At 42.2% G+C, this 10,584-nt stretch overlaps 1 long non-coding RNA gene and 1 pseudogene across 1 annotated transcript; one reads left to right on the plus strand and one right to left on the minus strand.

Annotated features, from left to right (window-relative positions):
- Positions 1-3,607: 3,607 nt before the first annotated feature.
- On the minus strand, positions 3,608-3,723 carry LOC120596398 (uncharacterized; annotated as a pseudogene).
- A 2,112-nt stretch (positions 3,724-5,835) lies between these two features.
- Positions 5,836-8,607, plus strand: LOC120595987 (uncharacterized). The gene is made up of 2 exons (XR_005651048.1): positions 5,836-6,722; positions 7,681-8,607. It is a non-coding gene; the product is annotated as an uncharacterized LOC120595987 (long non-coding RNA).
- Positions 8,608-10,584: the final 1,977 nt, after the last annotated feature.

The following is a 10,584-nucleotide window of genomic DNA, read 5'->3' on the forward strand; positions in this document are numbered from 1 at the left end:
CCAAAAAGATGATGGTGTTCCTCAAACGTGTGTCCTCCACAGTTTAAATAAATCTATCCCCTGAAACCTTTAAATTTAACATAATTCTGATTTTCCTAAAATGACTATTCTGCTTTCCTAAATATCATATTCCTTCAAAAATGTTTCTTTGGCATTCCTGCTCTGGTTTATTGGATAATCTCGCCTTGGATAAAGCTTTTATTACCTTTAAAACTAGGCAGTGCTTAACTTATGGTCTAGTATTTTCCAAAATGTATTTTGCAGGGCATCAATGCTATGGGATTTCAAAATGTTACACAAAATGTCCTATTATAAATACATTGGGAAAATCCTAGATTATACAAAACTGCTTCTTGACTGCAGAACTCTTCAGGGCCTTTAATAGTTAATATTAAAGGTTAGATTTTTAAAGTATATTTTAACATGCGTTTTCCAAGAGCGTTTGTCCCTAGAATCCTCATACTGAGGAACATTTATGCAACACCTTGGAATATACCCTGTTGCAGAGGAGGGGAGCTGAGCAGGGCTGGGGAGGTAGAAGTGACCAGCATGACAAGTCCAACCCAGGGGAGGTTTAGTCAAACTCTGAATAGATGCTGCTGGCTCATTAGAGGGTTGTCTCATGTCAACAAAGTCTCTTGGTGACAATGGGGTTATGAGGCCACTTGTATAATGCTGAATGTATCCCTCCACAGAAAATAGAAAGTATGTCATTGTGTTTTCATGCATGGAGAATGAGGCAGCTTTTTTTTTAATGTTAATTTTTTCTCCTGTGAATAAGAACATGAACTCTGCAAGACAGATTGCCTGGTTTTGAAATATGTCTCATTTTCTTCTTCTGGGGATAATAAGAGCACACTTACTTCATAGTGTTAGTGCTGGAGTTTAGCCCTTATTAATATTATTATTTGGCACTCCATATCACAATTTACTATTGATTGCAATAGCAGAAATTTATGTCACTGGTTTAAACACTGCCTCCCAACACCCTTCCCCCAACCCCTGCCCAACATACACCGGTACAAAGCATTTGCTCTTAATTTGCCCTTCTGACCAAACATGCCTGACGAGATAGAAACGATGAGCTTCTTAAAAAGGAAAGAAGAAAAATCTTTAAATTCAAAGTGATAAAACAAGTCCAGAAATGTTTTACACTAGTATTTCCATTATTTTTTAATGAGTAACTGTTAAGCAGTTCATCCCAAATTCACTAGAAAGTGTGAAAGGAGCAGGCATAGAAACACGGGAAGGGTTAAGTATTAGCTTCTCATTCATCGCCCGAAAAGTCCTGGTGTTTGATGTGGATCAGGACACCTTGTGGTGCCAGTGGCAGAAAACCAACTCTAATTGGCTTGAGCAAAATAAATAAATTTTAAAAATTGGAAAATATGAAGCAAAACAAAATGTGTTGGCTCTTGAAACTAAAAAGTCCTGAAGAGAACTTGAAGACTGACCCCTTTCCCTGGTGGCTGTCAAAGGTATTCCCTCTCTCCCCTTTCTCAGCTCTGTCTCTTCAGGAATTTAGGCCCCTCGTAAATCCCCCAAACCCCAGGCTACCTGTTGGAACTGAAAGGAAAAATAAAGAACAAAACAATATCTCCAAAAATAATCTTGCCAGACAGGTAACAGAAACCAACAGGGCTGGCTAAGAGAAAACAGGAGAATTTATCATAAGGGTGTCTGATGGAGGCCAAGGTTCGAACCAAGTTCTCCAAGGACTAGCACCTGGAACTGTGAAAGTGGCAGGAACCAGGAACTCACCTTTCTTCTCAATCCTGCTTCTCCCATTTGGCACTTGCACCTGCTTTATTCCGTTTTCCACACATTGCCCCTCAGCCTGCGTGGCAGAAAATGTCTTTCTCACAACTCTCAAGCTTTATACTACCACCTTTTAGGCCCAGTTCCTGGGAAAGAGATTATGAGTGGATCAGCTAAGGCCAGGGATCAGGGTCCCATGGCATACAGGTCTCACCTCTCATGAAGGAGTCTTTATTTAAGGGAGTCATTGTGTGTTAAGGGAGTCACAGTGTCTCCTCCACCCATATTAGAACTAGTACCCCCTCCCATGGCATCATCCCAAGAGCCTCACAAGGCCCTTGTCCTGGCTCTTGTCCTCCTGTAGAACTGTCCAGGGTGTTGGTGGCCCCGCACTGTAAACTGCAGAAAATTGAGGTGGTCCTGAGCAGCTGCTTCCTGAAGACTCGCCACTGGATCCTGAAGGAAGGCACCTTCTCAGGATGCTCCAGCGTCACCAAAATAGAGGAGGGTCACCATGTCCAGGTCTTCATGATAGAGAAGAAGGCTGGTACTTGTGGACTCCACCTCTCTATAAGCAAGCTGGGGCTGGCCCGATAGGAAGGGGGCGGTATGTGTATGTGGTCGGGAAGGGCTGGGAAAGAAATGATTGGGCACCAGCCCTGACTATTTCCATCCGGCAGAGGAATAATTCTCCATAATGGAGTTACATCTTAGCTATCAATCGGATCAGTCTTTTTGTTGGGAAAGACCACTCCCCCATCAGAATGGGAATGCCCTTATAGATTGTGCCATTTTGATGGATAGGGATATTGGTTTCCAAACTTGTTGACCACTGAACCCATTAAAATAATAACCATAACAATTTCCAAAGAAAGGAGGCAGCAGTACTGCTGAACAGTTAGGAACACAAACCAGCTGTGAGAATTGGGAACATCTCTCAACTTCTCTGAGCCTTAGATTACGTATCTATAAAATGAGAACTTCACAGAATTGTTGTAAATATTTAATGAGATCATGCATGTAAAAAAGATTTTGACCCACAATACATGGCAAGAAATTAATAAAAATTGTTCCTCCCTCTGGAGTCTGACCCCCATCCCTCTCCAGATATAGCACCATTCATGTTCTGGGTACTGGGGACACCATCATCATCCTGGGCATCTTCACAGACCCTCAGCTCTCATCTCCACTTGAGAACAGACAGTTCCCCTTGGCAAGCCTCTCTATGTGGTCCTCAGAGCCACAAGCAATGATCCAGACAGATTTGCCCTGGTGGCCAATGAGGTCTTTGCCAGTACCAGCATCTCCGGGATAAGTGCTGTTAAGGCCACCCACCACTCTGTGAAGGAGATGTAAGTGTCTGTCAGGCACTAGTAACCTCCTGCCAGTGCTTGGTGCTTTTGTACCCATGAGCACAGATCCTGTCACTCTCCTCTGTATCCTAGGTATATAAACACTGGGAGAAAGTAAGTGCTGGGTGAATGTTTGTTGGATGAATTCAAGTATTATTATTATTCCCATTTTGCAGATTAGTAAATTAAGGCACAGGGAAATTCGGGCCTGACCAAGATTACAGCCAATAAATGACATTCATTCCTTTTATTCTTTCCTCAAACAATTATTGAGGCCTACAATGATAAAAGTAAAAAACAAAAACAAACATTCAGGATGCTATACACTATGTAATACATTCAATATGCTTTACATTTAATAGCTAATACTGACAGCATTTACTCCATTCAAGTAACTGTTTGAATCACTTCACATATAATAACTCGTTTAAGCCTCATAACACACTGTATGAGATAGTTATATTTTCTTTTTTATTATTATTATGTATTATTATTTATGCCTACAGCACCTGGTCTTCCTAGGTGGTCTCCCATCCAAGTACTAACCAGGCCCAGCCCTGCTTAGCTTCCAAGATCAGATATTGGGCTTGTTCAGGGTGGCATGGCCACAGATTATGGGCTGTGGCTCCACTGGGGCATGAACCCAGGACCTTCTGTGTGTAAAGCAGACATGCTAACTGCTACACTATGAAACCACAACCATATAGTTATATTTTCATTCCCATTTTAAAGATGGAGAAACTGAGGCTCAGTTCACACAATTGATAAGTGGCTGATCTTGATAAGTGCTGGGGGCAGAGATAAGTAAAGCGAAGTCCTTACCCTCTACAGCTCCTGGTATAGAGAAGGCGCTGGGTCTCCTGACTTCTAGGTTGTAATTCATTACTATTAACAATTCTTCACAGAGCACAGTGAGTCATTCATTACCTTATTTATTCTGGAAAACAACCTTATGAAGTATAATTTCTCCCACTTTACAGATAAAGGGATTAAAGAAGATTCAGAGAGTTTAAATGGCTTGACCAAGGACACACTGTTGGTCTATTCATGCTTCAAAGTCCAGATTCTGAACCACCACCAAGTCTGTCTTTGCATGTAATTCCTCCTTTGTCAAGAGGAAATAGAACCTAGTGGTTAGAGTATGAGTGGATGCTGGAGCCAGGCTGCTACTTGAAGAAACTTAAACAACCTACTTAACCTCTCTGAGCCTCAGTTTTCTCATCTTTAAAAAAGATAAGGTCCATTAAGGAAGAAAGTAGAATGGATTGATTAATGGTGAGCTTGAGATCTAGAATAAAGGCCCCAGGGTAAAAAGACTAAATAAGCTTTGGGGAGTACAAGAGACAGCGATCAGAGAGGTGACTCCCCAATACCTAAGAGATAACATTTGAGTGGACAGGTAACTAAGTGGGAAAGTCATTTGTATTGGCTGGTTTCTCTTCCTAGAACCTTCAGCTCCCTGATAACCATATGGAACACTCTCATCTCTTTTAAGTCTGCTAAAATGCCACTATTTCAATGAATTCTACCCCATCCATGCTATTTAAAATTGCAAACTACCCTGCGCGCCTCCACCCTAGATCCCAATTTCTTTCTTCCATCTGCTTATCACTTCCTAACTACATTCTATACTACTACACACCATTTACTTTTTTTATTATTTATTGTCTGTCTCCTTGCACCCACGAGAGAATAGGAGGTTTTGGTCTGTTTTGTTCACTCATGTTCCCCAATCCTCCCAAGCACCTAGAACAGAGTTATGTATAGTAAGAATTTCTTTCTGCCCATGGACTCTACACCACGAGTCTATCTAAATATTAGCAGTTATAACGATGGGGTTACATTTAGGTGATTGTCATCCCAAAAAAAGTCACCATGATAGTATTGTGGACAGATCAGATCACTATCTCTGAATTCCTTAGTTCAGAATTTTTGATGTCTGTCAGAGTTTGCCACCAATCCCTACATTGCCACCAGGAACTGAGGTTTCCTTTTTAAACTTGGAGCAATTGTTGCTGATAAGTGATCATTGATAAACTATGCTCAGTCAATAAACAAACTTTATTAAAAGGAGACAGCATAAGGAAAAATAATAATAATAAAGAAAAATAAAATAAAAGGTCACCTCGTCATGAATTACTACGCCACACCATCAAAATAATACTAATAGTAAGGAGGAAGAGAGGAAAGAGAAGACAGAAACAGAGGGAGAGAGAGGTTTTAAAAACGAAGATAAAGAAAAGAAAGGGGATAAAAGTATTGTCTTCCTTCTAGGATTGATATGAGGATGAAGTGAAATAAGGCATGTAAAGTTCTCAGCAAGAGACACAGCATCTACGTGCCGCAGGCCAAGCACAAAAGGGGAAATCGATGTTTGCTCATCTACACCGTCGGCTCCTAACAGCGGGTGACGCTGCCTCTCCCTGGCTGCTCTAGGGCCTGAGGGCCAACGGGGCCTCTCTGGAGGTGACGCTGGCCTTCAACCTGTTCCGTTTGACCAGCGATACGTTCTACCGCACGGCCAATTGACCCTGTGTGACAAGCGGGCTGGATGCCTGTGCCAGCCAGTGAGTGGGGCATCCTTGGGGGGATCCTGGCCGTCGCTGCAGCCTCCATCTACCACAGCTCTGGCGCGGCCAGCGGGAAGCCAGACTCCGCAATGCAGTCATCCTCCAGGCGGGAGTAAGGAGGAACCTGGCAGTCTGCGGGATTGGCCTATCCGTTAAGGCCGAGGGCGGGGCTTGTGGAGATGATTGACTTAACGATATTTTGGAGCCTAAAGTCTTGCGGATTGGTGAACTCGCGGTGGCTATGCGGAATCTCCCGCAAGGGCCCACCCTGCTTGAGGGGGGTAGGGGCCTCGCTACCCTTTGTGCTTGTGTTCCCGGCAGACCTGTAGTCAGAAGAATCCTCCTGGGAGGAATGGAGCCTGGAAGACTGGACCTCGCAAGGACCTGAAGAGCGGCGCCGGCCAGATGGTGTTCCGGCCCATCGGAATAAGCCGTAACTGGATCACTGGGTGAAGGGAGCCTCTCTAACACCTCTTCTAGAGTCTCCCACTGCCCTGCTCTGGCCCCCGATCCTTCGCTGAGCCCCCTCCTATCTTCATGCCCTCTCACTCCTTCTCAAATCCAAGTCTCCTACCCAAGCCCATAGCCTCCTGGACTACCCCTCTGCTCTGCAGAGGTCCTCTTTCCTCACCCGGTCCTTTTCTTACTCATTAAACTTCTAGTCTGAGTCGTCTCTTCTCCCATTCTCACTTTTCCAGCACACCAGATCACTCTTCTCCCAGTCTGTTGGTCCCCTGTGCCAGCGTGGTGTTGGAAATCCTCCTTGCTGGTTTAGAACAGTCTCTCCGTTTTATTCCATGACAGTCCTTCCGTTCTCAAGGGAAAGCCCATTTCCTTAGTGAGTCTGTTCTTATTAGAGGCAGAAAGTTCATCATCACGCCCCTCTGAGTCCCAGCTACAACAAGGGGTTAGCGGTTTTGCCCAATCTTGAGGAAATGATGGGAGCATGCTGGCTTTGTCCTGTCAGGATGGCTCCTCAAGCTTAATCTTTCTTTCTCTGTGGTTTTAGAGTCCAATGCCTCCAGCAGCAGGAGTTTAGCAGGTTGGTACACAGGGATTGTGATGAAGGGGGCTCAGTGAAGGGTCGGGGGCTCAGAGCAGAGTCTGGGGGTGCACATTGGGTACTGGCAGGTGCTGGTCTTGGATCCTGTTTCTGCCCTACCCTGTGACTTGGGAGAAGTCATTTACCCTCTTGGAGTTTCAGCTTCCATAGCAGTACATGGCAGAGTTGTCATTGTGGGGTTGTTGTTGGTGTCGACAAAGAACACCCAAACCTGTAGAGAATTTTTATAAGAGTTTATTTGAGCCTAAATTGATGACAGTTGCTGGGAAGCAAATCACAAATGCTCTTGAGAATTACAGTTTTCTAGTTTCTCTTATGCATTTAAAATTAAAGAGGGAAAGTGAGGAGGAGTAAATGAAGGTGGGAGAAAGCAAGGCAGGGATTGGATTACTGGGTAGTAACAAAATTATGTGCTCTCCTGAGGGTGGTTATCACTTATTTCAAAGATGTGTTACTCTGGATGCACAAAAACAGGGCTTGCTTAAGGCAAAGATAGAGCTTTTACTAAATTTATATGCCTGGGGCATGACAACCCACCATGACCTGCCCAGTTAGGTATTTATGATCTTATCACCCTGTGAGGTTACTTAGAACCCCATTTTTGTCCACAATAGTTAGAGTTGTATACTTCATCAGAACCTGAGACTATCCAGAAATGATTTAGAGTAGTGGCTGAAATTTTAAGATACAGGGTCAGGCAGGTGGCAAGTGAGGGGTTGAGCAGGGTCCACATTGAACTACAGAGTGCATGTCATCTCTATATCTCCATCTGCCTCACCCCTAATCTAATGAGGGACTGACACACAGTCTCAGGAAAGCTTTATTGAAAGATTTCATGAACGGATCACTAAATAATCTCCCGAAGTGGAATATCTAAGCCTAAAAAATGTCCAGGCTCTCAAATCCTGTTTTATAATTATTTCTTTCTTTCCTGCAGGAGCCTGGATAGCTGTCTTTCTTCTTATAGTGATAAGGTGGATGCTGGGATAAAATCCTGCCTAGACACTTCCCCTAACTCTAGCCCTTGGCCTAGTGTAGTTGCCTGAGGCAAGGGTGGCATGGAGGAAGATTTAGGGGGGAGCTAACTACACTATCTGGTAAGGAGTATGGCCTGGCCAACGAACAGCAGGGAATTCACCTACTTTGACTCCTTTTCGGTGCAAGCTGGCCACAAAGCTTCAGTACTTTATGAGGAATGGGGTATGTATGTGTAAGAAGTCACTTTATTCTCTATGGATCTTAGTTCCCCCATATGTAAAATGAGTCTGACCAGATGATCTCTGCTTCGACATGAGAACTCAATGACTCTTTTTCCAGGGAGAGTTTCTGGGCTTTGGCCAGCTGGTCCTAAGACTCCTTTCTTAAAAAAAAAAAGACTCTTTTCTTCTGCAGAATGGGCAAGAGCTAGTCAATTTCAGAATTAGGTTGAAATGTATCCATACAATATTATCCTGACCATTAATTATTTCTAAATTCATAAACTCCTCCTTTCTAGTAGAGAGGGAGAATACAGACAGCAATGTTTGTGCTATCATTTATTCATTCAAAGAATAGTCTGGAATCTACTGTGTAGCAGTTCCTGTGTTAGCCCCTGGGGATTCAACAGTACACAAGATATTGTTTGACCTTATAGAGAGGACAGCTGAATACAGGAAGTAGGTGGTGTGGACCAGAAGCAGGACAGGCTTTATAAGTTGAAGGAGGTGGCACTTTCACAAAATCCTAAGATCCCTGCACCTCATTTTGTTATTTTGCTTTTGAAATATGATGTTTTATTGATATCTATAATCATTTTAGAAATTAATTTCCTGGGAAAATATGGTGGTACAAGCAATAAAATAAAAGTTAAATTTAACAGTCTTAACGTTTCATTTGCAAAAACTTTTCTTGTCATTTAATGCTTTGACACCTCCTGAAAAAAATTAAGTCAAATGATCAATCCATATTATTTTTTCATATATATCAGTCACATATTTATTAAATCAATACAATTAATTACATTTCATTGGGAATTAATATTGACTTTATAGGTCTGAAGTAGACTGTTTAAATAGCCCTCATTTAAGGTATATTCTCTGAAATTAGGATCAGAAAGCTTCATTAAAAAATAATAATAATTAATAATAAAATGTATCCTGAAGGATAAGGGCAAAATATTATTGACTCTACTATGCTTAAACATCTCAAAAAGAAAATAGAATGAAACAAAATTAAGTTAACAGCAATGCTATTGAACTTACCTATATTTAGTTGACCATGTTAAAAAGCCTCTGTGCTGCATAACAATAGATGATAATTAAATAAACCACGAGACACTACTTAATGCATTTGAAAGCAGTAGCTCTAATTATATGATTATAACTAAGATGCAGTTAGTTTATTTTCTAATTTTCTTTGATTAAATTGGGATGGGGCGTATCTGGCCCTCTCTTCCATTTTTAGTCATGTTAGGTGATAGTTCCACTGATATAGTTTATTAAAATATGCAGCAACTCTTTTTAAAATAAAGTAACTAAAGATTTAAGAATATCTCATACCTAAAAATTGACTGTGGATATTCTCTGAAATTAATACCAACTCTATATTAAAACAAAAATTCACATTTTTAAATTGGTAGTATGATAATAGAATGACTTTTCAAATATAAATGTACATTGGAGAAAACTGTAAATATACTGTTTGCCATTTGTAAATTTAAATCTCAGCATTTTCACCATTTTCCAGTCAGATTTCTCTTCTATTTTCTGCTTCAGCTCTTCTTATCCTCCCCATTCTTTGCAATCTTCTCCATGCTGTTTTCTCCCTCCTCACAGATTCTTTTCATAAAAGAAATGGAAGCCATCAAGTGGATATTTCCATCACCCACCAGTCTACTTACTACCCACCAGTGCACAAGTCTATTTATTTAGACAGTTATCTTTATCATTTATATTTAACAATACCTTAAATTCATCTACCATTATTCATTATCCAAAATTCATTAGCCATGACATCTGCTATTTTATTCCTTCTTTATTCTTAAAATATTATGAGAGGATGGGAGATAGGACTCCGGCCCACATTCCCAGAGTCCTTCCTTTAGAGCAGGGGTCTCCAACCTTCGGCAGCACAGCGGGCTAATGAGCAAAGCTTCATCTGTATTTGCAGCTGCTCCTCCAGCACTAGCATCACCACCTCAGCCCCTCAGATCATCAGGCATTAGATTCTCATAGGAGCACCCGTCCTGGTGCCAAAAAGGTTGGGGACTGCTGCTTTAGAGTGAACTTGATCCAATAATTAAAGCTCTTTAATATAGTTCTTCGAAGTTAAAAATATCACAACTTTTTAACGCATCTCCCCTTCCCCCTCTCCCTTCAGGTTTCCAGATATCTGGAATTTCACTACCCTTTGGCTGATGGCTTTGTTCCTTCTTTTAAACAATTTCCAAGTATGATTCTTAAATACATATTAATGCAAATGAATTAGTTCCTTTTCCTGAGGACCAAGTTTGGGTAGGAAGGCAAGACTGATCCTTCAACTTGAGTCCTGGTCAGACGGACCACTGACGAACCCAGCCATGACCCCAGCCACAGACTGAGCCCTAACTGACAAGGCAGTGACCCAGGCCACGCCCTAACACTTGGTCACAACCTGACTCCCAGTTTCAGGAGGCAGTAGTGACAGGGGGTGGGGTAGGCTGGGTGGGATTACCGAATGATTTGCCCTATGTTCCAGCTTCTAGATCTGCACATGCCCAGCAAGCTACTCCAGGGATAGGTGAGGAGGGCTCCGCCCAGAGGCAAAACCTGGCAAGGGTCAGAGCAGAAGGCTCAGAGGGACGGTGGGATCATGCGCAGAGAGA

The sequence above is a fragment of the Pteropus medius genome, unplaced genomic scaffold, assembly GCF_902729225.1.
Source record: "Pteropus medius unplaced genomic scaffold, Ma_sr-lr_union100, whole genome shotgun sequence".
Taxonomy (NCBI): Eukaryota; Metazoa; Chordata; class Mammalia; order Chiroptera; family Pteropodidae; genus Pteropus; species Pteropus medius.